At 34.0% G+C, this 25,799-nt stretch overlaps 1 protein-coding gene across 1 annotated transcript in view; it reads right to left on the reverse strand.

Annotated features, from left to right (window-relative positions):
- Window positions 1–20,698: 20,698 nt before the first annotated feature.
- LOC150086760 (uncharacterized) overlaps window positions 20,699–25,799 on the reverse strand; it is a 429,070-nt gene continuing 423,969 nt past the window's right edge. The window contains exon 17 of the mRNA XM_090372247.1: window positions 20,699–21,477. The gene's annotated coding sequence lies outside the window, so the exon portion shown is untranslated. The remainder of the gene's footprint in view (window positions 21,478–25,799) is intronic.

Consider the following 25,799-nt stretch of genomic DNA (forward strand, 5'->3'; position numbering starts at 1 on the left):
TTCAATTTATTGCTCATTACTAGCAGCAATTTCTGTACTTAGCAGCAATAAAGAAGTTTTATTTATACAATTGTTTAGTCTAATTCCACTTGAGTATTCTTATCTGTATTTTATTTTATTATTATTTTTTTGTTAATTGGTTTTAGTGTAATAAACCATATTAAGAGAATGCTTCTGATGGATGGATAAATAAGGAAAAGATTCCCAATTAGACTAGTTGGACTCATTATACCCCCCTTCCTTCATTTGTATTTGTATATAACTGCATACTGTATATGTTTAAAGTCATTTGCATGTTTGTGAAAAAAATCCCGAGTTTCTGGTTGGAGCTGATGCAAAGTGCAACCCTTGCTGAGACCGAATACTTAGCCATTGTATGAAAATATCTAACAAAGTTCCTCGCTTTCTGGAAAAAAGAAAAGGCCTGGGAAGTATTTCTCAACTTTGGCTAACCAGAAGTTGAAAACCTCGGGCCTTTTCTTTCCATAGTGTGGAAGAGCAGCCGGCATTCATTGTTGCACAATAATCATAACCACTTTGCTAGCAGTGAAAGCAATGTTAGCAGATAATTCATTAGTAATCCTAACTCTACTGATTTGTGATTCAAAATAGATAAAAAAAAATAAACATTTTGGGAAGAAGACACTGATTATTTACATAATTTGTAAAATAATTTTTCCAATTCATGAGCAAGTAAATGAAGTTAAGATAATCGATGAACAAGTGTAAAAAACAGTTATGGCACAAGAAAGTTCAAGTAGCAAAAAATGGAATTCCCTTGTATAAGGCAATGGTCAGGCCACACCTAGAGTACTGTATACAGGTCTGGAGGCCTCATTTCAAGAAGGATGTAGAGCTGCTGGAACGAGTACAGAGAAGGGCAACAAGATTAGTGAATGGAACAAAGGGGTGCTCTTACGAAGGCTTAAGTTTTGCAAATTACAGTGTCTGGAGACTAGGCACCAACGAGGTGATCTGATAGAGGTGTATAAAGCCTTGAATGGTTTGAGCATGCTCAATGCTGATGGGATTCTTCCTCTAGCTCAGAATAATCACCTGAGAGGGCATAAATTCAAATTGAGGAAATACAGATGTAGGATAGACGTGCGGAAATTTGCCTTTAGCAGCGGGTGGTTGGTTGGTGGAACAGACTTCCATCCCTTGTCGTGGAGGTTGATAGCCTAAATAAGTTTAAGGCTCAGCTGGACAGGTATTTTGAATGAACAGAGGGGTGAAGTGGAAGTGGGGTTTTTTTTTTTTTCTTTTTTTGGCTGATGCTGCATAAGCTTGCTTTCTTGCATCAAATGCCTCTACTAATGCTAATGCTAATATATTTATTGTGAAAATCCTAATTAACCATCCAGCAAGCATTATAGTACTCTAGCAACAACAACAAAAAAAAACCCTTAAAAATTACAATATCTGCTATTATACATCCACTATGGTTTTCAACTTCAATCTGTACCACTGTTTTTTTTTTTTTTTAAGAGGAACAGTATAACCATAAATTCTTTATGGCTTTGTGCTCATGCAAAAAAGTGCACCATTCAAAGGTAACTATGCTAATTTTCCACAGAATTTTAATTTCAGCTTTGATTTCATGATTTAATTTGGTTCATCAGTTGTGATTTGGCTATATGGTGGTGGTTAGGATTATTATTATTATTAAAAATTTTTTTTTTGGTAGTAAGACCTCCCAATTACTAAAGACATTATTTACCCTTATCCAATATAGTGTTAGAATAATGAATAAAATTTTAAAATGTGCCATTTTAAACTATTTATTGCCTTTTTTTCCCAAATCACTACAATGCACCTGCAGATATAACTTTTTAAAGTACCTCCTCGACAATTAATAATTGAGGATTTCCAAGTCAACAACAAAATGCTAAAAATTACATTTTATGATAAAAAAAAATAGTCTAAGAGATGTATTTCTCTTAGACAACACAAATTCAAGTATTTGTGTTGTTATAGGAGGTGCAAGACCTGAAAGATTAAATAACACAAACAACTTTTAGTTTCTTAGTGAGATCCTACAATGAGGCACAGTGAATTACAAATCAAAAGAACTAATGCAGAAACAACAGTTAAAGAAATATTAAGTTTATTCCAAAGAACAGGAAATGGTTTGGGAGTGATAAATGTAATTACTTCTTTCATTGTATAGCCATTAAGCAAAGAAAGACTCTCTCTCTCTGTTGTAATAAAACATTTGTTTACCTTACGCACTCTACTCAAAGAAAAAAAAAAATGCAGTAAATGAAAAAGAATCCAAAAAGAGGCCAGATGCATGGATCAAGGTAAAACAAAGATACTCTACAAAATATTACCACATGTAGGCTCATGAAATGGGATCAATGCATGAGTCTGCATGTGATAACGTTTTGTAGAGCATCTTTGGTATGGATGCATGGTTAGTTCTAGGGGGATCTTCCTCCTACCTTTCAATATAAGATTGTTTACCATGTTTCTTTCCCTCCTCCTCTGAGCCAAGGGTGCTTTGCATCCACTGCATCCCCCAATTCTGCATGGTCCTGATCGCATGTGATTCCAAACTTTTAAAGAATTCCTTCTGATTGTCATATAAGTCTTGTGAAAACTTGAACAAAATTCTCAATTTGTTTTATTTATAATATGCATTATAATATTTTTATTTATTAAGACCTGGTTTAATTTGTTTGATTGCTATTAGTTGGCAAGTGAAGATGTCAAACCATAAAACTTTATAATATTCAAATAGTAATGTATTTAGATTCACTAAAATAAATCTTAAGCTGATTTTTTATTAGAAGAAAGCCATATAACTGACTTGTTTCTTGACTAGTTGCAATCTATCAAAATTCATGGCTTGGTAGAATTTTTAGATAGTGAGACCATCCAAAGATCTAATCCTAGTCAGTATCAATAAAAAGTAATCTGGAAAAATGGAAGTCATTGAAAAAAAAAAAAGGCAATATATATAAAAATGCAATAAAACTACATAAACAACAAATAAGACAATACCATACTTTTTCCGCCTATACAGAAAAGGCACATTCCTCATTTTACTTTGATGTGGTTATTATTCCCACCTGTTATTTACCTTGCTTTTAGGATAAAAACAATTATGATAAAGATTGAAACAAAACTCAAAACTTCACAAAAATTTTTTGCCCAATTTTATTTAGAGAAAAAAAGTTAGGCAGATGGGCTGAGAAGCGGCAAATGAAGTTTAACATTGACAAATGCAAAGTACCGGCTATGGGTAGCAGTAACCCCAGAGTAACATACCAACTGTGTGGTATTACACTCAGTGTAGTGGAGAATGAAAAAGACTTGGGGGTAATTGTGCAGTAAGATATGAAGTTCTCTGAGCAGTGCTGCCAGGACAGCTCATAGGGTTTTGTCAATGATATATAGGAATTTTGCTAGTAGGGAGGAGGTGATTATTCTTTTGTATAAAGCAATGGTTAGGCCTCATTTTAGGAAGGATGTAGAGCAGCTGGAACAAGTACAAAGAAAAGCAATTAGATTGGTGAGGGAAGGCTTCACCAAGAAAAGAATTGAAGCCTTTCTTTACCAAGAAAGCCTTCAATTCTGTAAATTGGAGCATCTGGAAATTAGGCACCTGCGAGTTGATCTGAGTGAGGTGTTTAAGGCTTTGAATGGATTGGCAAGCTCAATGCTGGGATTCTTCCTCTTACTCAGACTATGCACTCGAGGGGGAATCAAATCGAGGGAAGGTGGTTGCAGAACAGATGTGCAGAAATTTGCCGTCAGTCAGCAAGTGATTGATTGCTGGAACAAACTTCCAACTATCATCATGGAAGTTGATATCTTAAATAAATTCAAGGAAGAACTTGATAAACGTTTGGAGGGAATGGATAGGTGATATGGGAAGTGTTTTTTTTTTATTTTAAATAAAATATTACCGTAGCTGACTGTAGGACTCAAATGAAGATGGTATTTATTATCATCCATCTTTTGAATGGCACAAAATAGGGTTTATATTTTTCCTTCTCCCACCTGGTTTGCATCATTTTAAACTGATTCTGATCATAGTTATGGAATGATCTCAGGCTTGAAAACCATCACCTGAGAGAGAGAGAGAGAGAGAGAGAGAGAGAGAGAGACACTTATATAACAATGGGATTTTATAGCTATTTCTTAATAATTATCCAGTAGTAAATGAGCTGGGTTAAATTTTGTGAAAAAAAAATCAAATCTTATTCAAGTAATGACCATCTCAGTTTTTAGTATACCTTCATTATAGTTTGACTTTGGATCTGCATTATTAATTCTGTTAAAATTCAAGAAGTTTAGCAGTGAAAAGTCAGACCTCCCACTGTTGGTACACACATATATTAATTTGCTTTCAGATAGTTTTTTTTTTTTTTAATGAAAAAACAAAAGCATCCTCTATTTCAAATTTCTTTATCCTTGTGTGTGTGTGTGTGTGTGCGCGCGCGTGTGTGTGCGTTTGTTTTCTCCCCAAAAAGATATAGTGTTGCACAGCTTACAACATTTGCTTATTGGTAACACTTTTGTTAGCCATCAGAGAGGCATATCATTGTTGGTGCTGTGTTGTATTACTGAAATTTAAAAAAATTGTATATTTTTCTAACTGTATCCCTTATAACGAATGCCATTGCAATGTACAGAATTTAACTTTAAACTCTTTCTTTCTTATTTTTTTTATATAAAAAAATGAAGGGTAAACTGTGCTGGCGTAAATTTTGTTTTTGACACACCTTCTAGATAGTTAAATACGAACCTTATATAGAAATTAAATTGAAGTTAAATTCAGTTAATGTATTTTATCAATTAAATGTATTTAACTTACTATGCAACTTTTAATATTCCTATCTGACAAAAAAATTTCTTTGTACAGATTTCAGCAATAATGGAAGCCAAAAGACAAAAATTCCATACTAATTATTAGTTTACACAAGGATCTTTGTGTTTCATTTACTTCACATTTAAGTAATATTTACTCACCACATTTAAGTGGTGATGGTTTTATGCTATCACTTCCACAAGTTTATTCCTCACTGGATGAATACCTTTCCTTCATTTAAGAGTGTGAAAAAAGATTATTCCAAAACACAGAAGGACCTACACAACTGTATTTTTTTCAACTCGAAGCACCTCTTTGGTACCTTTTTTGTTAAACTCATATTAATATACATTAGTGATTTATAGTTATTTACTTGAAACAAGAAAAAATTTCAGTAAATAACAGTTCAGAAGTAGTAAAAGTAATAATTTCCAACTCCACCCTTTCCAATAGATCTATGTCCTTCCTAGTAGTAGGAAAGTAATAGGGGTGCAACAAAAGAAAAGGGGATGGCAAGAGAAACAAAGAGATGGGGATAATGAATGATCAGGATCAGTGAACTGAAGTAAAGAAGGAAAAAAATGACATGCAGATAGTATTAGTATTCACGAAATGACACAGAAAAACAAGTTACTGAAGGTAAATTTCTGCACATTTTTTTAAACAATTTTAGAAACCATTTTAAATTTAAATTTCTGTTCCTATATGTGTGTAAGAGTAAAGATCCCACATAAGAAACAGCAAAGATGCCATTAGTATTAATTTACCCAATACTTTTAAAGCCGTAAACACTTCAACTAGGTCTCCAAGCAGTTGTTTAGTTTCCAGATGCTGCTATTTACAGAACTGAAGTTCTTGTAAGAATAAAAAAAAAAATAACTAAATAAATTTTCTGTTTATACTCTAGGATGAACACATAGCATCAGAGGAGTTCACATGAAATGTGAAAAGAAATACTTGAAGCACTGAAGCATACAAGAAGCATTGATCAGTAATGTGGGCTTAAACCACATTCAACTCAGATGTATATACTACCATACCCTTGCAATTTGGCCATGTCAGCCTCCCTTTTTGTGTCCCCAGATAATGTTGTTCTCTTCTTTGCATACTTTCCAATAGATCTATGTACTTCCCAAAATGAGCTTTGCAAACTTGCAATGCAGTATTCAAAATAACTCTGATATCATATACTTGGATTTCAGAAAAGTTTTTTGATACTGTTACGCATGGAAGACTGCTGCACAAATTGGAACAGTATGGCATTAAGGGCAAGTTGCTGCAATGGATAAAGGGATGGTTGAGTGGGAGATGGCAGAGAGTGGTAATAAATGGACACTACTCTACGTGGACTACTGTTATTAGTGGAGTCCCCCAGGGTTCAGTGCTAGGCCCATTGTTGTTTTGTGTATTTATCAATGATATTGATGAAGGTATATTAGACTTAATGTTCAAGTCTGCAGATGATACAAAGGCTGGCAGGGTTGTTAATGACAGTAATGGCAGTGTGCTACTGCAACAGGATCTAGAAAATTTGGGCAGATGGGCTGAGAAGTGGCAACTGAAGTTAAACATTGACAAATGCAAAGTACTGCATATGGGTAGCAGTAACCCAAGAGAAATGTACCAACTCTGTGGTACTATACTCAGGGAGGTAGAGAATGAAAAATACCTGGGGGGTAATTGTGCAATCAAATATAAAATTCCCTGAGCAGTGCAGACGGGCGGCCAGAGCAAGTCATGGAGTCTTGTCAATGATATATAGGAATTTTGCTAGCAGAGACAAGGAAGTGATTATTCCTTTGTATAAGGCAATGGTCAGGCTACACCTTGAGTACTGCATAGAGGTTTGGAGGCCTAATTTTAGGAAGGATGCTAGAAGCAGTACAGAGAAGGGCAACAAGATTGGTGAGAGGAACGAAGGGGCGCTCTTACCGAGAAAGGCTTAAATTGCAGCATCTGGAGACTAAGCACCTGCGAGGTGATCTGATTAAGGTGTATAAGTCCTGGAATGGGTTGAGCAGGCTCAGTGCTTATGGGATTCTTCCTCTTGCTCAGATTACGAAATTGAGGGGGCATAAATTCAAATTGAAGAAGGACAGTTGTAGAATAGATGTTTGGAAATTTGCCTTTAGTCAGCAGGTAGTTGATTGCTGGAACAAACTTCCATCTGTCGTTGTGGAAGTTGATAGCTTAAATAAATTCAAGGAAGAACTGGAGAAACATTTAGAGCAAATGGTTGTGTGAAATGGGATTTTTTTTTTTTGGCCAATGCTGTATAAGCTTGCATTCTTGCATCATATGCTAAATATAATTATATAAAGTCACCTCTTTATTCTTGTTTCCAAAATTAGTTCAAGGTGGCAAGTTGAATGGGATTAAAGCTAATGATACAGATATATTGAACAAAATATCTGTTTGGAGAAATCCCACTGGCAAAAAAAAAAAAAAAAAAAACTACACTGATATTATCTATCCGAAATTCCTGAATATCATGTATGGTATTTAGGAATTTCATAGAGATAATACCATGAAAATTTGACCACTCTTTGATTTAATTGGCATATAAAATATTAGTATTAGTATTAGTGGCACATGATGCAAAAATGCAAACTTATACAGCATCAACCAAAAAAAAAAAAAAAGAAAAAAGAAAAAAAGAAATTAAATCCATTTCACCTATCCATCTGCTCAATAGTTTGTCTAGTTAATTCTTGAATTTATTCAAACTATCCACTTCCACAACAACTAATGGAAAAGACCATCCTTTCTCAATTTGAATTTATGCTCCCCCTCATATGCATAGTCTAAGCAAGAGGAAGAATCCCATTAGCATTGAGTTTGTTCAAGCCATTCAAGCAATGGTCAGGCTACACCTTGAGTACTGCATAGAGGTTTGGAGGCCTAATTTTAGGAAGCCTTAAACACCTCACTCAGATCATCTTACAGGTCCATAGTCTACAGACACTGCAATTTGCAAAATTGAAGCCTTTCTTGGTAAGAGCATCCCTTTTTTACTTCTCATCAATCTTGTCGCCCTTCTCTGTACTTGTTCCAGAAGATCTACATCCTTCCTACATCCATCACCATTGCCTTATACCAGTGGTCTCAAACTCAAATTGCATGCGGGCCGAATGCACAATCTGAAAGCAGCTGAGGGGCCGAAATTTTTTTTAACAAAACGAGAGTGAATATATATATATATATATTTTTTTTTTTTTTTTGCACCGTACTTACCCCTAATGTATGGATACCATTCCTTTATAATCTGGTGTTATGCATGACGCGTGTATCGTGTGTTGCGTGTAAGTTTATAATTAGTTTGGAAATTTTACTTTTAAAATTTAATTTGCCTCGAACATGGTTTAATTGAAAATTTCTTTCAATAATGTTCAATTGTATTTTCTACAATGTTTTTCTCTATACTTACTTTTTATTTCTCAAACATATTTTTCTCCTTCTCTCCCTGGCTAAAATTATGAGACTTTCTTTCGGTTAAATTTTCTTTTCTATTTTCTTTAGATGCCCAATCACTTACTAAATATTTATCAAAACATACATAAACAATAATAATAATAATAATGAAAGGAAAAAATTCAAATTTATATTTATTTTCTATCTGAAATCTAAGGGTTGGAACCTGCAAGAAATTTCTGTTGGTTACACTTTGTAATTCAAACGTCAATTTATTTCAAATATGACATTTATTTCAAATAATTCTAATATGTTGAATTAACCACTAAATAACTTACTTTTAACTTAAACTAAAAATAAACAAATTATGAAAACTTTCCAAGTGGGACAAAACTTGAGAATAAATAATGACAACCTATACTCTTTCTTTTATTTATTAAATTTTTCTTCGACACATACAGAATTGTATGTGTCATACAGAAAAAATTGTATTTTCTGTATGTGTCGATTTTCTGTATGTGTCTGTATTTACATACAAACATATGTATTTATATACATATGTTTGTATGTAAATAATTATAAACTTCTTTATTTCTTACTACAAATTGACACTTGATGGCGTTTCGATTCTGATAAAGTTTGTAGCCTTGGAGAAAAATTACTAGAAACTATCTTCATCACGGATTGTAGATGCTCATCAGTCAATAGGGTTCTTTTCTTAGACTTATTAATTTTCAGCTGCGAAAAAAACTGTATACAAGCATACAGTGACAAAGACAAAGCCCCAACCTATTCATTCTATCTCTTTTTCCTTTAATAGCAGTCACGCACATAAGCTCCGTCCATATCTCTATAACTATAAACACCATATTTACAGCAAATACATAACTGAAATGTATTCACGGGCAGTGTAAAATTGCTTCGGGGGCTTTGAGACCACTGCCTTATACAATGTGATAATCACTTCCTTATCCCTGCTGGCAAAATTCCTATATATTATTGACAAAACCCTATGAGCTGTCCTGGCAGCATGTCTGCATTGCTCAGAGAACTTCATATCTGACTGCACAATTACCTCCAGGTCTTTTTCATTTTTCATTTTCATTGCTGACCGGGCTAGCCGGGTGGGTAAAGTGCCTGCCTGGCAACCCAAAGGTCGTGGATTCGAATCCCACCTCGGACTTGGATCATCGTAGTGCAAAAACCTTGGGAGGTGCATTATGGCCACGGAAGCTGATGCGCCAACAACTAACAAAGAGAAAAAAAGAGAGACAAAGAGTCTTTTTCATTCCACTACCCTGAGTGTTGTACCACACAGCTGGTATGTTACTCTGGGGTTACTATCCATCACTCTCACATCCCTTCTATTTCTAAGATATTAGAATTCCTCATATCTTCTATTCTAAGGGAGGGTTGATGATTTAGGGACAATTATTTCTATTCAAGATCAGCAACTAATATTTATGGTTAGTAACAAATGTCACTATCTGATCTGTTACTAACCATAGAGTGAGTCTATAGTATGCTAACATTAACAGTTAGTAGCAATTTACTTCTCACCACTCAGAAATATTTGAATGTATTTTGAGCATAAACAGGAAACTGTTACTTATCATTTAGAAGTTTATTAGATTATAACTCTGTAAAGTGATAAATCATTGAATTAAAAAAAAAATAAGCTTCCATTCAAGTTTGTTGTTTAAAATGACCTAATAAAAGTGCATGCATAATTTTAATTTGAGGTCACAGTATGTCTAAATTGTCCAGTCCATTATAATTATTCTTAATTTTCATATCAGACAAAAGAAATATATGATTGCCAAGAAAAGAAAATGACATATGATTGAATTTCGTACTTCAAATTAATACACTTTTAAATTTACAATTTTATTCCATATTATTCATTGAAAATGTACAGGACATGTCGTAATGAAATAACTTTAATAAAACTTACTCATACCTATTTTATAAGAATATGCTTATATATATTTTATATTGTACTGCATTGTAGTTGAAATATGGGTATATTCTCCATGAGGTAAATTCCATAAATATAAAACAATAATAAAGAAATTTAATTTTAAATTGCTTGACGAAAAACAAAATAAATATTTATTCTGCAGAAAGGATTAGTGGTATTGGACTCAGATCCAGTACCACTAATACAGGCCCTAGTACTGGATCTGAGTCTAGTACTAGGGCCTGTCTGAGTAAATGTTCTGTTTATAATCTAAAATGGCCACACAGAGGAATTTACAACTAATAATTTTTTGAAAAGAATATATCATCATTAACTGTATTTAGCTGTCACAGATTTCAACTATGGTCAACTCAAATGCATGTACTACTGTACTCTAACAGTGACCACTTGGCTACATTCTGCCAGGCTACTGTGTTGAATTGAGGGCAATCTCTCTCTCTCTCTTACAATCCTCCTCCTCCTCCTGCTTAGCCTGAAAGGTTTGTAAAATCTGAATGATTTGCTTCCAGTGTTTGTCACAGAGGGCAATGATGGTATCAAACATAGGATGTATGGTTATGTTTTGATCTCTGTTGTTGAAATTCCACAAATATAAAACAATAATAAAGAAATTTAATTTTAAATTTGGTCTCCATTAAGGCTGGCAATCAGGTATGGCAATACATTCCACATTTGACACCATCATTACTCTCAATCTGACAAAGTAATCAGTTTGGAATCTCTCTTGACAATCCAAGTCCAATATGGCTTAATCCAGTTCAAATATATGCAATGATGCATATCCTAATGGCCTTTCCAGATGCACACTAAAAAAGAGAGTTTAGTCTCCCAAAAGTTTTTTTAATTACACACTGATATTATATTCTTTAATAATACATTCTTTATATGAGGAGTACAATCAGTACCCCTCACCTAACCCTTTTCTCATTTTTGTAAATGCTTATTTAATAACATCACATAAATGAAATAGATTCTTATAGGAAAGTAAAAAAAAATATTTTCAGACTAATAACCTGTTATGTCATTTAGTATTACTAAATAAGTATACAGTTTTCTACACAGGATGAAAGTGTGATTTCCTGAATATTGTTTAACAGTTAAACTGTTAGTGTATACAAAAGTCTATATTATAAAAATTATTTCATTATAATTTATGCTATGTATCTTAGGGATATTTTTAGAATGGACAATCCCATTATATTTGAAAGTGACCATCGTCCTACTGTTAATTACTGCATAACAGTTGCAGGTTTTAACCAACAATACACAAAATGCAAGAAACTGACCTCGCTGACTTAACCCTAGACAGGTAATGGAGCAGTAGAATGTAGCCTAAAGGTAAATATGTATTACATTCAAAATGTATATATGGTGCCAAAATTATTCTATTATAAAATAAAATTATAAAAGGCTTTATTAAATGAAGGAAAAACTATTGAAATAACTTTTCAGTATTTATTCACAACAAACACAAAGATCACCTGTACGTTTTCAGAATACTTTCTGATGACAACATTATGTACTGTCCTCCTTTTTTCACTGGAAATGTTGAACAAACAATTTTAGGAATGATGATTCCCAGTAATCCCCTATTTTATATAAACAAAAGTGTTGGCATGACAGTTTTTACATAATGTCTTAACAGAAGATCTGTACAATAGGGTTAATGAAAAATGTACACAATATTGATAATCGGTAAACTTGGTATGATTTATATTGAATGTATGCATATATGTTATAAGGTTTATTTATATTTTGCATTATGACATTTTAAAAATATTGTTTTCTAAAAAGAATATTATTTTTAGAAAATTACCATTTTTCATTTGTTTAATATAACTATGGTAATAATTTATTTCACTTCCATGAGACAATACTTAATAGGAAATTGAGAAAACTGTACACCACACAAGATTAGAAACAGTAATTAACACCTAAATAATTGCACCATTGTTTCTTAAATTTATAATTAAAATTTTTAAACTTGCTTCCCATATTAACCTCACCAATTTATGGATGATATATGATTTTACACTAAATTACACTGCACTCAATTTGAATAAATCCTTAGGACTCTAATGATAACAATTTTTTTGCTAATTCTGCTCAAATACTATCATCACCCAGTTTCTTTTACACAATAAAAGCTAGAGCTTATGATGAATCACAGTTAACTGGAGTATCATATCAACATGTAACCCATTAATCTGAAACACTGTTGCCAAGCAAGCAGATGGAAGTAGTAGTAATAGTAGTAGTACCTGAGATACAAGACAGTACAAGCATGTATCCAACAATGCTTGATACTCTTGCAATGAATATATCCAACAATTATGCAAATAATTTGTAACCAGTACTTTTACTTTAACAGATATGCTATATCCAGCATCTATGTGATACTTCGGTCCATTTGGTAATGTGAAAGGTGATGAAGGAGGCTGAATGTTACAAAGACATTGGGAGAAATCTCAATTCAGGCACACATTGGGAAACACTAGTTATTTATATAAACACTTTTAATCCTTTTGCTTTTTTTTTGTTCTCCAAATAGTAACAGAATAGCTGAAATGGTTCAGTTCTGTAATTAACTTTGCTTTTTGAAGGCTTAAACTTCAAAGCAATGTTTAAATAGTTTTCAAAAGGATTTACAAGTACTTGCATATATTTCAGACACTGTAAACAAAATTCAAAGACTAGGATAATCGGTTTATTTTTTATTAAGAATTACCTGGACTAGAAGAACTTAAAATTTTCTTTTCCAAAGCTAAAATAAAGAGACTGCCATATAGGAAAATCAGCACAGGCAAAAGTATCTTCTATTTAAATTAACCTTCAAAGCCTACATAAAAATTAGAGAGCTTTGAGATGCCCATGGCAATAAATACTCTACGCCTTTAATCTTTACAAAAGCATTACCAGAATACACAGACGTGACAGATGAAATATATAACTTGAACGCACACATAGAAATATACACATATTACATATGTGGATGTGTTAGACTTCTTTAGCTATAAACAGACACGTTATCTTGATAATATATTCAAGATCCAATGAGTATAAAAAAGAGAGGAGGTATTGTGAGTAATTCAGAGGATGCTGGAACTTTCCTCTGAAAAGTAAAAATACAAAAAACTAAATGTGCAAAATACCAACACCTCTGAACAGTTTGACTAAAGGCCCTCTCTGAACAAAAGATATTTGTTTCAAATTTTGACATGTGACTAGAGAAATCAGTTGTATAGTTATTCATTCATAGTTTCACATATACTATTTTTAAGAGAATAAAAGCTATAAAAGTTATAACATTGTGCTTCTTTTCTAGGCACATTTCACCAATTTTGCAGTTCATCATACATCTATTAAAACTTTTAATTATCATTACAATTCGTGATTCTGAAATATTGACTTTCAACTGATCTTTATTATTGCCATTAGATCTATATTTATAAATTAAAAGTTGAACACAAGCAGAAAGATTAAAATTTGGCTGGAAGATGAAAACAGGTATTTACCATGAATAATGATATATATATTGCTTCTTGAATGACTGCTAACAGGACTTTTATGGGTTAAATTAAGATAAATGGAAAATTTATATCTAGTAATAAACCTAACAGTACCAGATTTAAAGATTTAAAAGGAAAATTAGCCATGATTAAGTAGTGATATATGCCTTAACAGTCTTTCTCTTATTGGGAATACAATCACAGTTATGTAAGTATGTATATATATATATATTATATAGATTATATATAATTTCTTAATTTATTAGTCTGTATACATACATATATATATATATACATATAAGCAGGTTCAGAGACTAGTGACAAATAAAATAAAGGGTAAAATAAAATTGATGATGAGTATGATGGCACTCAACTTATGATATTTTAGTGCCTCATCACTTTAGGGTGCTCCGATATTGCATAGTTCTGAGGCAAATGCTAAATACCAACATTCAAAGAGAAAAAAAAAATATTATTTCTATAATGAATTAAATGTATAGGTAGCATATGTATAGAAGGAAAACTATTAATGCTGACTACCTTACAGTAACAAAAAGAAAACTCAAAGTATATTAAATTTATAAAATTTTTTTAGAAAGATTATAACTGCAGAAGGAGACCAGCAGGTAAACCTGATATCTGAGCATTATAGCATTCAAAATTAGAAAATAGGAAATGAGTATTTTCCTGTGTAATTAATACGTGATTATTATTAATACTTCAATAGGCAACTTACTGCAGCATAAAAAAACAGTAAGCACTTATAATGGTAAATATTTTTTGACTACTGAAATATAAAGAATGTGGGTATGCTTATTAATCATCCAAGCTTCATTAATTTCTTTCACTTAAATCCTGTAGGTATTAAAACCATAATTATCATCGATTATTTTAAATGTTGGCTCATGTTTTCAGAATAAAAAATTATATCCCAGTCATTGTCCTTGTAACAGAATCAACTTTTGAATATATTTTCATAATTTTGTATATATTATTTACTGAGCTCATTTTAAATGTACTGGATTTGCAATATCACAACATAATTATAATATTTTCCTAATTAATATGTTAGACCAAATGTTAATATCAATTAAGAAGTAGTGTGTTAGAAGGAGAAATATTTTCATATATACATCTTTATATAGGAATATATATAGGCTGTTTTAAAAGTATGAAAAAAAAAAAAAATTCTGGAACATATTCTCAGTTCCAAAATAAGGGGGAAAAAAAGTCATTTATGTAGGTCAGCACAAATGTGCAATAGTACATGCACCCGAGTTGACTATGGTCCGAGCCCACATAACCGCAGCTAAATATGGTTAATGATTGTATTCATTGTCAAAATGATTAGTTATAAACTCCCCTGATCTATGTGGTTGTGCTGGCATATAAACATTAAACACCACATTTATAAAAAACACTTTTCCAATTCTGAATGGTTACAGAAGAATGCCTGTTTGAATTTTGAAAAACAGCTATGAAGTTTTGAATGGTAAAAAATAGTAAATAAGAATAAGCAGACATGAACCTAGAAAACTGTTTATTCATAAAAGGTAATTGGCTGCTTGTTTGCATTTATTTTTTATTTTTTTTATTTTTATCGTTCAAAACTTCATAGTCATTTTTTAAAATTTGAACAGCCATAGCTATGTAACTGTTCAGAATCAGATATATGCTTATATAATTTTTTGTACTTACTTTAGAAACACCCTGTATAGGGGCAGCCAATAAGTATTATTTACCCTCCCCTAGAAATATCTGAGTTAGGGATACAATTATGTGTGTGTGCGTGCGTGTGTGTGGGTGTGTAAATACTTCCCTTCTAAGTTTCATAAATAAATGTATTATTTTTTTTTCTAGATCCATTGGTTACTGAACTAGAGCCATACAGTGAGAATGGAGAAGGATGAAGTCAAATCCATTATAAAATTATCTCTCATCTGTACGGCAAAGGAGTGGAACAGCTAGTCCTTGAAGATAGACATATAACTATAAATTTTATAGAAAATTAAGTGAACATTAGCCATGGTTCATAGGTGGCAGCTCAATGGGTTCGAAGATTGTTGACATCTCAAAAGCTTCACAGAAATGAGGTTTAGAACAATTGTTGGAACTTTTTTTTTTTTTTTTTGACTGAATTGTAAGTCAAAAACCAGTCTCCAAAAAGAGCCAAGGTTCAATTGTCTGCCAACATGGTCATGTTGTCAGCCTTCTGGGATTCTAAAGGTGCCATCCTTACAATTTGCCTCCCAAAAAAGCAACAGCATCACTGGGGTGTAGTACAGAAACCTAGGTGCATTATAGCCACAGCAGCTTATGAACCGTTAAACCCCCTCTCTCTCTCTCTCTCTCTCTCTCTCTCTCTCTCTCTCTCTCTCTCTCTCTCTCTCACACACACACACACACACACACACACACACTACAGAAACCTCCTAGGAAAGTTAAGAGAGGCTATCAAGCTGAAGCTATTCAAAGGTGTCTGCCTCCTAGCCAACATCGCTCCTGCTCACAAGGCTGCTCTCACAGCAGATTTTGCAATCAGGTGTGGCTTTTAACATCTGCAGCACCCACCTTATTTGCCTTCTCCTTACTCTCACCTTCAAATTTCATCCACTTCCCTAAAATAAAGTAAACATTATGGAGCCACAGATTTTAGAAAAGTGAGGAGGTAATTAATGAAGTGTAAGCGTGGTTTTCTGTTCAGTGAAGAGTTCTGTTCAAGAGGCCTGAAAGAGTTTATTGAAAGATGAAAAAATGTTTAGTTCTAGAAGATATTTACATACAGAAGGATGAAATTTTTAGCCAAATTCCAAATCTCTAACTGAAATATTTCTAGGATAAGGGTAAATACTTACTGACCACCCCTTGTGTATATTCCAAAATTAAACTTTTGTGTTTTTAATGCAGCTAGAGAGGTGCCATGATGTTCCATATACCATAGAAAGTGATACTACTTTCTTCTATTTCACACTGACACCCTTTGAAAATTGCTAGATCAAGTATGGTATGGACAAATTAAACTGAACAATGGTGTTAATCCATAGCAACACAAATTCCAATCACTTGCTTTTATAATCTGAATAGATTCTTATGTGATATAACACATGAAAGCACTGTTCTCTCAGATTTTATACATAATCAAAATCATATATTATTTCCCGTAAGTGAACAACATGTTCAACTGTTACTGGTGGACTAAATTTTGAACAAGGCACTTAAAAAAACAGTGACCAAAGGACAAAAATTAACACCTTTTAAGAAATAGTCCATATTAATGGAGTCTATGTTTATGCAGATGCTCATCATCAGATGGCTGTTTTACTGGGATTGTGCCTTATTAACATAGCAATAAGTTGCTTGTAATTCTTACGACACCCCACTGGTATAAAACTCCTTCCTGTGCAAAAATTAAGTGGTATTCATGTTCAGACTAATTATTTTTCAGTAACAATCTCAGACATGGCTGGTTAATAAATTCCACTTATGTGAAAATTTTGGGTGTCAACCAGCATTCTATGCAACCAACTCACATAACTTTTTTTTTTTTTTTAAAAAAAATAAATTCTGTTCCAACTAATTCTGGAGAGTGTTCTGTGTTGTTGCCAAAGCTATTTCTTATGAGAAATTACTGGGCTTTTGATAATTTTATTGCTCTACTAGGTGCAAAAACTTGGCCCCTTGGGCTTATATTAAAGTACCGTATTATGTTACGTTGTAAAGAGTCAAAAATGATTATATTTAGGTTATTTTTGTTAAAACAAGTTTCTGAAAGCAACATTAACACAGCAATTTTCAATTATTTGTATTTGATCAGGAAAATAAAAATTTCAGTGAGAAATATGAGGGGTTTCCGAAAAGTAAGGTAACACATTTTTTTTCTTAATAATGGTGAAAGGGAATGAGATGAAACGCAGTGGACAGATAGACCCATTAATCACATTCAAAAAGACCACCAGTGCAGTGTTACAGTACTGTAGCCTCACAGCAGATTCCAGTTGCAAAATGGTGGTTACCATGCGAGTGTGGTCCAAAACAAGTGTTTGTGAAGTTATTCACTTTTTGCAAGCAAAAGGGTCTTCACTAAGTGACATTCACCGTGAACTGGTTGCTGTTATGGTGAAAAGGTGATGACAAAGAAGCAGTGGTGCAATGAATTTAAAGCAGGCCTTGTTGACATTGAAGATCAACATCAGACAGGCAGGCAGGCCTTCATTGAGCAAGACAGAAGACAACATTTCATGCATTAAGGGCATCATTCTTGTAAACAGGCGAGTGAAACTGTGTGACATTGCACAAATAGTGAACGTGAGTAAGTCGACTGTTCATGAAATTTTCACGATATCCTTGGCTTTTGAAAGGTGTGCTGCCATTGGGTGAGACAACAATTGTCAGAGGAGGACAAAGCAAAATGCACGGGGATGTGTCTGGAGAACCTGCTGCGATACACTGACGAAGGAGATGATTTTTTCGCTCGCATAGTCACAGCAGATGAAACATGGGTTCATCACTTTACTCTGGAGAGCAAACAAGTGGATTTCTTGCTGAAGGGAGGAATAATCAGTGCACAGCTTTACTGTGCAATGTTGGAAAAACTGAAAACTAACATTTGACGCAAACAACCAGGACTCCTGACAAGTGGTGTGATTTTGCTGCATGACAACGAAACTCCACACCACTCATGAGTGGTTACACCATAATCATTGGGAAACTCTGTCACATTCCCCATACAACCCAGACTTAGCACCTTCAGACTTCCATTTGTTCGGCCCTATGAAAAAACACCTTTCAGGAAAGCATTTCACTAAGGATGAGGAAGTTATCAGGCAGTGCAATGTTGGTTACTGTGTGTGGGCATGGACTTCTTCAGTACTGGTATTGATAAACTGATCCATCGTTGGGACAAATGCATCAATAAAACTGGAGGCTTTGTGGAGAAGTAGTGCATGTTCACTTATTTCTTGGTGTGTAATTTCAACTTCGTATCATTAAACATCATCGAGAGAAAAAAATGTGTTACCTTACTTTTCAGAAACCCATCTAAGTAAAAAATCACCCCCTTTACAATTCACTAACGTTATGAAAAATTTTTTTTTCAAAAAAGATATACTGCTGTGATTAATAAATACAGTGTATTCTTAGTGTTTAGAACAGAACTTTCCAAAAAAAAAAAAAGCTTCTTCGAAGCTTTTTTTTTTATATTAGAAACTTATATAAGCTTCTAATTTTGGCACATCACCAGTACTAAAATGGAATAGTTCTATTGCTAGGTTAAAGAAAAGACTACAGAAATATATATATATATATATATATATATATATATATAGTATAAAGATAACATAAAAACCTTCTGAGATATTTTAAGTCATCTATGCATGCATTAACTATCTTAACAATAGTCTAAGAGTCTTAAACTGCATGGATTTTGCCAACTCAAGGCTGAAGGATCTAATACTGTAAATAATCAATAAATGGTATCCATCTATGAATGTGACAGTAACAATCTGACTAACTATATGATGCATATTCTGATCAAACAATTCATTAATCTGTTGCAGTGATGTGCTTATCTCAAATGATCCATGTTCCATTTCAAAAAATGGAAACACAATCATCATCACAAGGTGTTATACAAGCCAACCAATGAAAACAACTTTTATAAAGCTTTTTATAAAGCATTATTATACTATAATGGCAATTAATGATCAGCCACTGAAAAGAAAGCTTTTGTTTACTGAATAGTTTATGTGAGGAAAGTAACATAATATTAACTCACTCTCTGGATTATACCCAAAAGATATAAAGTTATCTAGTTCCTTTAAAGACATGATCTCCTGTGCAATTAAGGTGGCAGCTAGTTACAAGCAGCTGAGCTCTAATTTCTGGATGGTGCACAGACAAATATTATTTATAACTTTTTCTTCCAGGATAATAATAACAGTAGGAGTTAAATAAAGGCCAGCCCAATTCTCAAATCAGAGATTGTCAATGGCTGAAAAGTGTCACTGTTTACTAAAAAATGTTTAAATAAAATTATTTAATGCTTGTGAAATGAATTTAAAAAATATATATGCAATTCAGAATTCATTTCTATACAAGTTAATGTAAAATACACAAAAAATTATGAATTTAGGAATGTCATAAAGTGTTTTTTATTATTCGGCCATTTAGAATCCTTATGTGCACATATGCAAAATGATTTATTAGTACAAAAATGAAACTTGGACCATTATTTTTATCATAAAAATATTATCCTGTAACTGCCATAATGAAGATGATTTTGGTGTATGAGCGAAATGTATGAACTGTCAATGTCATAGATAAGTACTGACCAGTCATCCAAACTTGTGAATGCCTGATCCTAATTTCTGAGGTATTTGGCACTTGAATTAATTTATATGTATAACAATTTTAATATGTTCCTATAAATACTGCTATATCATGAAATGTGGTCAAAAACAGTGATTAATTGCTTTGAATTTATTTTTGTTCTCTCTCTCTCTCTCTCTCTCTCTCTCTCTCTCTCTCTCTCTCTCTCTCTCTCTCTCTCTCTCTCTCTCTCTCTCTCTCTCTCTCTCTCTCTCTCTCTCTCTCTCTCTCTCTTGTACTGGTTGAATTTTTCTTTCTTTATTTTGCTTACAAAAGATTGTTCCAAGTTTCAATAATGTACTAAAATACTTGAAAACTCATGTTGATAAATAAATATGTTGAGCGGCCATCACTATAAAATTCTCTATTATAAAAGTTTCAAATTAATAATTTCTTTGTATTAAAAACATTCAATATTAACTACTTCAAGAAATATATTTCAGAATGAAAATATGTTGATTCTACAATTTTGTTATAGAAAAAAATGTGAATCAACATAGATTCAATTCTTTTAATTTATATCTTCTTAAAGAATGTATTTTTCTGAAGAAAATAGCCAACTTCATATATCATGATTTACGATGCAAACATGTAACTAAGATTTCTGCCTATATGAGATATTTTACAGTGTGAATGACGGTGGAATAGTATTACAATTTAAAAAGTTACACGCTATGTGTCATAGATTTGTATTCACTATTTGTTCAGAATCAGCTTAACTTACTGGTCTCTATGAAACAATTCTTCAAGGAAGCAAGAGGATGATGATGATAATGATCATTTGGTGGTCGCAGTTAAAACTGATCCAACTACCATGAGCTTTAGACATTATACAAGACAACAGGTTCTGTACAGAGAAGGTAGGCAAGAGGAAAAATTTTTAGGAGAATCAGCAAGAGTGAAGATATCCACCATTTGGTGCAACTTTATACATAGGAAATGCTAGAAGTTGAAACAGCACCAAATAATTTTTTCTTTTGTTTTGTGTAACAGCAAGGTACATACAAGTTCAGTAAAACTAGGAGTTTATGGCAGTTTTTTGCTTTCTTGCATACGTATCCTTCAATTCCTCCTCCTCTTCTTGTTTCTTTTCACTGATAATGCAGCACAGGCCAATGGCTTCTGAGGATGCATAAACTTGCTTTGGGACTGGGAGAATATGGCACTGGATGTGAATATTCAAAAGAGATAAACTCCACTCGGTCCACAATATCGCTCCTAAACTGCAGTACTTTCCTATTTTGCATTCTAACTGCAGAAGGAATGGGAAGACGGAGAGAAAAAGGCGCTGGCAAGTGTGGAGGTTCTCTCCTAACCTTTATAACTTCAAAATGTCCATATAATATATAAAATCTCTGTCCAGATTCACTTTCTTGGCAAATTATAAAAATCTGTAAATTAATACAAAAGAGCTATTAGTATCAATGAAATATGAAAGAGTTTGATGATTTAATAATAATGGTACTGATTTTAAAAAAAAATACATCTAACCTTTTTTTTTTAGTTATAATCAAATGTTTTCTAGTCAATTTTCTAGTCTGACATTCAGTTCTGCAAATTGAAGTGCATAGACGTTAGGCACCTTTCAGATCTGACTGAAGTATTTAAGGCTTTAAACATTAGTAAAACTAACTCGTAAGATGTGATCCTGAATATGAAACTACCAGTCAAACTTTTGTCAATATGGCATCTAACACAAAATTTCCAACATGCTTTGGCTATGCATCCTGGGAGTTAAGTTTTAACTGTAAAAAACACACAATCTTCTTTTTTGAAATAACCAACTGACGATGTTTTATGAAAGTCTTCCGTTAAGACCCTTGGTTACTCAGTTTGCATTACAGTTTTAATCATGGATGACAACCTAAGTAAAGAGAAGTGCACTCCTTTTTCCTTGGGGCATTTTCAACTTAACCTTCACTTTCAAATTCCAAGTCTTTAAACTATATGGATTAAGAGGTGAGTATCATAAAAAATATAAGCTCTTGCTAAAACTTAATGATGAAAATTACCGGTACTATAAGTTATTTCTATAAATACTTTGCATTGGCTTTAAAATAGATTAAGTAAACTATATTCAGAGCATCCTTACTCTCTCTTCGACAATACACCAGAAACAAATTTCCATCTGGTGTTGCAGAAGTGGATAGTAGTTTTTTGTTTGGTTGATTCTAAATAAGCTTGCTTCCTTGCATTATTTGGCATCATCTGTTGGGGGCACATTGTATATAACTTGTGCACTCTGATTTTAAAGAACAAAAATTATTTTTTAGTGTGGAGAAACTGCAATACTTCTTGCCCCCTTTATTCAGTCAGAATTTTATAGCTATGTTTCTGACCGCAAAGGAGATAGATCCTTAAGATCCTTTTTTTTTTTTCAGAAAGGGTCTGAAAGATCTGGTATTCTGACTGAACATTAGTAGTAGAGGCATATGATGCAAGAAAGCAGACTTATTCAGCATCAGCCAAAAAAAAAAAGAAAAAAAAAAAGCACAACCACTACTCCCATTTCACCCCTCCATTCGTTCGAAATACCTGTCCAGCTGAGCCTTAAATTTGTTTAGGCTATCAACTTCAACAACAAGTGATGGAAGTCTATTCCACAAACCAACTGCCCGCTGGCTAAAGGCAAATTTCCGCACATGTGTCCGACATCCGTCCTTCCTCAATTTGAATTTATGCCCTCTCAGGTGATTATTCTGAGCCAGAGGAAGAATCCCATCGGCATTGAGCATGCTCAAGCCATTCAAAGCCTTATACACTTCTATCAGATCACCTCGCCGATGCCTAGTCTCCAGACTTTGTAATTTGCAAAATTTAAGCCTTTCTTCGTAAGAGCAACCCTTTGTTCCATTCACTAATCTTGTTGCCCTTCTCTGTACTCGTTCCAGCAGCTCTACATCCTTCTTGAAATGTGGCCTCCAGACCTGTATACAGTATTCAAGGTGTGGCCTGACCAATGCCTTATACAAGGGAATAATCACATCCCTATCCCTGCTAGAAAAATTCCTGTATATCATTGACAAGACACCATGAGCTACTCTTGCAGCTCGTCTGCACTGCTCAGAGAACTTCATATTTGCCTGCGCAATTACCCCCAGGTCCTTTTCATTCTCTACCACTGTCAGCGTAGTACCACAGAGTTGATACGTTGATCTGGGGTTACTGTTTCCCATATGTAGTACTTTACATTTGTCAATGTTAAACTTCATTTGCCACCTCTCAGTCCATCTGCTCAACCTTTCTAGATCCTGTTGCAGCAGCATAGCATCAGTAGTGTCCTAGCCACTGGCAGAGGTGAAAGAGATTCTTGCACTGCTTCTATTGGAATGAGCAGAAGCCTGAAAAACAATATGCAGGATATTTCAGAGACTGCTGGAAGTCATTGCGGTACAAGTAAACACATGGGTTGTGTTAGGGTAGCTAAGAATAGAAACAGGTGCATGTATACTTGCGAGTACACCAATGCTAGGAGTTTAGTAAATAAATTTGATAAATTTGAGGTATTACTCAAAACATCAAAGGCAGATATTGTTGGGATATCAGAGACGTGGTGTCACACAGATATAAGGAATGCAGAACTGGAATTTGGGGAGTACAACGTCTACAGAAAGGATAGACAGGATAGGAAGGGAGGAGGGGTTAGGCTATTAGTTAAAAAACACATAAAATCCAAGGAAGTGAAGCCAGTCGACATCGATGGACAGGGCAGTGTCGAGTCAGTTTGGTGTGACATAAGCAGAGGAAAATCAAAATTGAGAGTAGGAGTGTGCTATAGGCCTAATGACTCTGATGAGTATAATAAGATACTGTACAGGGAAATAGAATGGGCCAGTAAATCAGAGAGTCTTATAATGGGGGATTTTAATTTCCCAGATATTGACTGGAATTTGTGGGTTGGTCACTCACACACTAGCAGGGCTTTTGTGGATTTATTGGATGATTGTTTTCTACACCAGCATGTTCGGGAGGCAACTAGAGGGAGTAATACTCTTGATCTGATTATCAGTAGTGATTCTTCATGCATTAGGAATCTGCAGATAAAGGAACCACTGGGTGGCAGTGATCACAGTGTGCTGAAGTGGGATTTACTCAAGGAGGTAACTACCATCAGAGGTAAAGGGAAGGGTTTTTGCTTTCGTAAAGGCGACTATGATGGTCTGAGACAGTATTTAAATTCTATACAGTGGGACCAACTGATGATGTTACGAACAGCAAATTCAAAATGGGAAGCATTCAAGGAACTAATCTTGGATGCTACCAGGCTTTACATACCAACCAAGAAATATTGTTCAAGGTTCAGGCCTAAATGGTTGTCAGATGAACTAATGAGCCATATGGCAGAGAAGAAAAATGCATGGGATACATACAAATTAATGGGTGACATGGAAGCCTATGATAGATATAAGTTGGTCTGTAACCAAGTCACAAAGGAGATTAGGCAGGCAAAGGCAGATTATGAGAAATCCTTGGCAAAGGATGCAAAGAAAAACAGAAAAGAGTTCTTTACCTATTTAAACTCAAGAAGGAAAGGGATGAATCAGATTGGTCCACTGGATGTTGATGGTTCAACAGTTGAGGATCCAGCTCAGGTGGCTAACAATCTAAACGAGTATTTTGCATCCACATTCACACATGAGGAGTTATTCAGGAAGGGGAATGTCGTAGGTGAAGTAAACATTGGCAGTGAGCTAGATGATTTTCTAATAACCGAGAGGAAAGTGGAGGAGAAATTGTTGAGGATAAATATAAAAAAGGCACCCGGGGTGGATGGGATCTATCCAGTTATATTAAAGGAGGCAGCAAAGGAAGTAAGCAAACCCCTAGCCATAATTATGAGTGCTTCTTTGGACTCAGGGGAGGTACCCATGGACTGGAGATGTGCAAATGTAACCCCAATTCACAAAGGAGGATCAAAGGCTGACACAAGTAATTATAGACCTGTTAGTTTAACTTCGGTTCCAGGAAAATTAATGGAGGCACTGGTTAAAGAAGCACTGCAGGATCATCTGGACAAGAATTCAGTTATAGCTCAGACACAGCATGGGTTTGTTAAGGGCAGGTCTTGTCTGACCAATTTGATTGGATACTATGATATAGTCACAAAAGAACTGGATGCAGGGAATAACTTTGATATTATATATTTGGATCTTAGAAAGGCTTTTGATACTGTTGCGCATGGAAGACTGCTGCACAAATTGGAGAAGTGTGGCATTGGAGGCAAATTGCTGCTATGGATAAAGGGATGGTTGAGTGGCAGAAGACAGAGAGTGGTAATCAATGGACACTGCTCAACGTGGACTAATGTTATTAGTGGAGTTCCTCAGAGTTCAGTGTTGGGTCCATTGTTGTTTTCTGTATTTATAAATGATACTGATGATGGTGTATCAGGCTTAATGTCCAAGTTTGCAGACGATACAAACGTTGGTAGGGTTGCTAAGGATACTACTGATACTATGCTGCTCATTCCAATAGAAGCAGTGCAAGAATCTCTTTCACCTCTGCCAGTGGCTAGGACACTACTGATGCTATGCTGCTGCAACAGGATCTGGAAAGGTTGAGCAGATGGGCTGAGAGGTGGCAAATGAAGTTTAACATTGACAAATGTAAAGTACTACATATGGGAAACAGTAACCCCAGATCAACGTATCAACTCTGTGGTACTACGCTGACAGTGGTAGAGAATGAAAAGGACCTGGGTGTAATTGTGCAA

This window comes from Mastigoproctus giganteus, chromosome 4, assembly GCF_048544385.1.
Source record: "Mastigoproctus giganteus isolate SK-2022 chromosome 4, ASM4854438v1, whole genome shotgun sequence".
NCBI lineage: Eukaryota > Metazoa > Arthropoda > Arachnida > Uropygi > Thelyphonidae > Mastigoproctus > Mastigoproctus giganteus.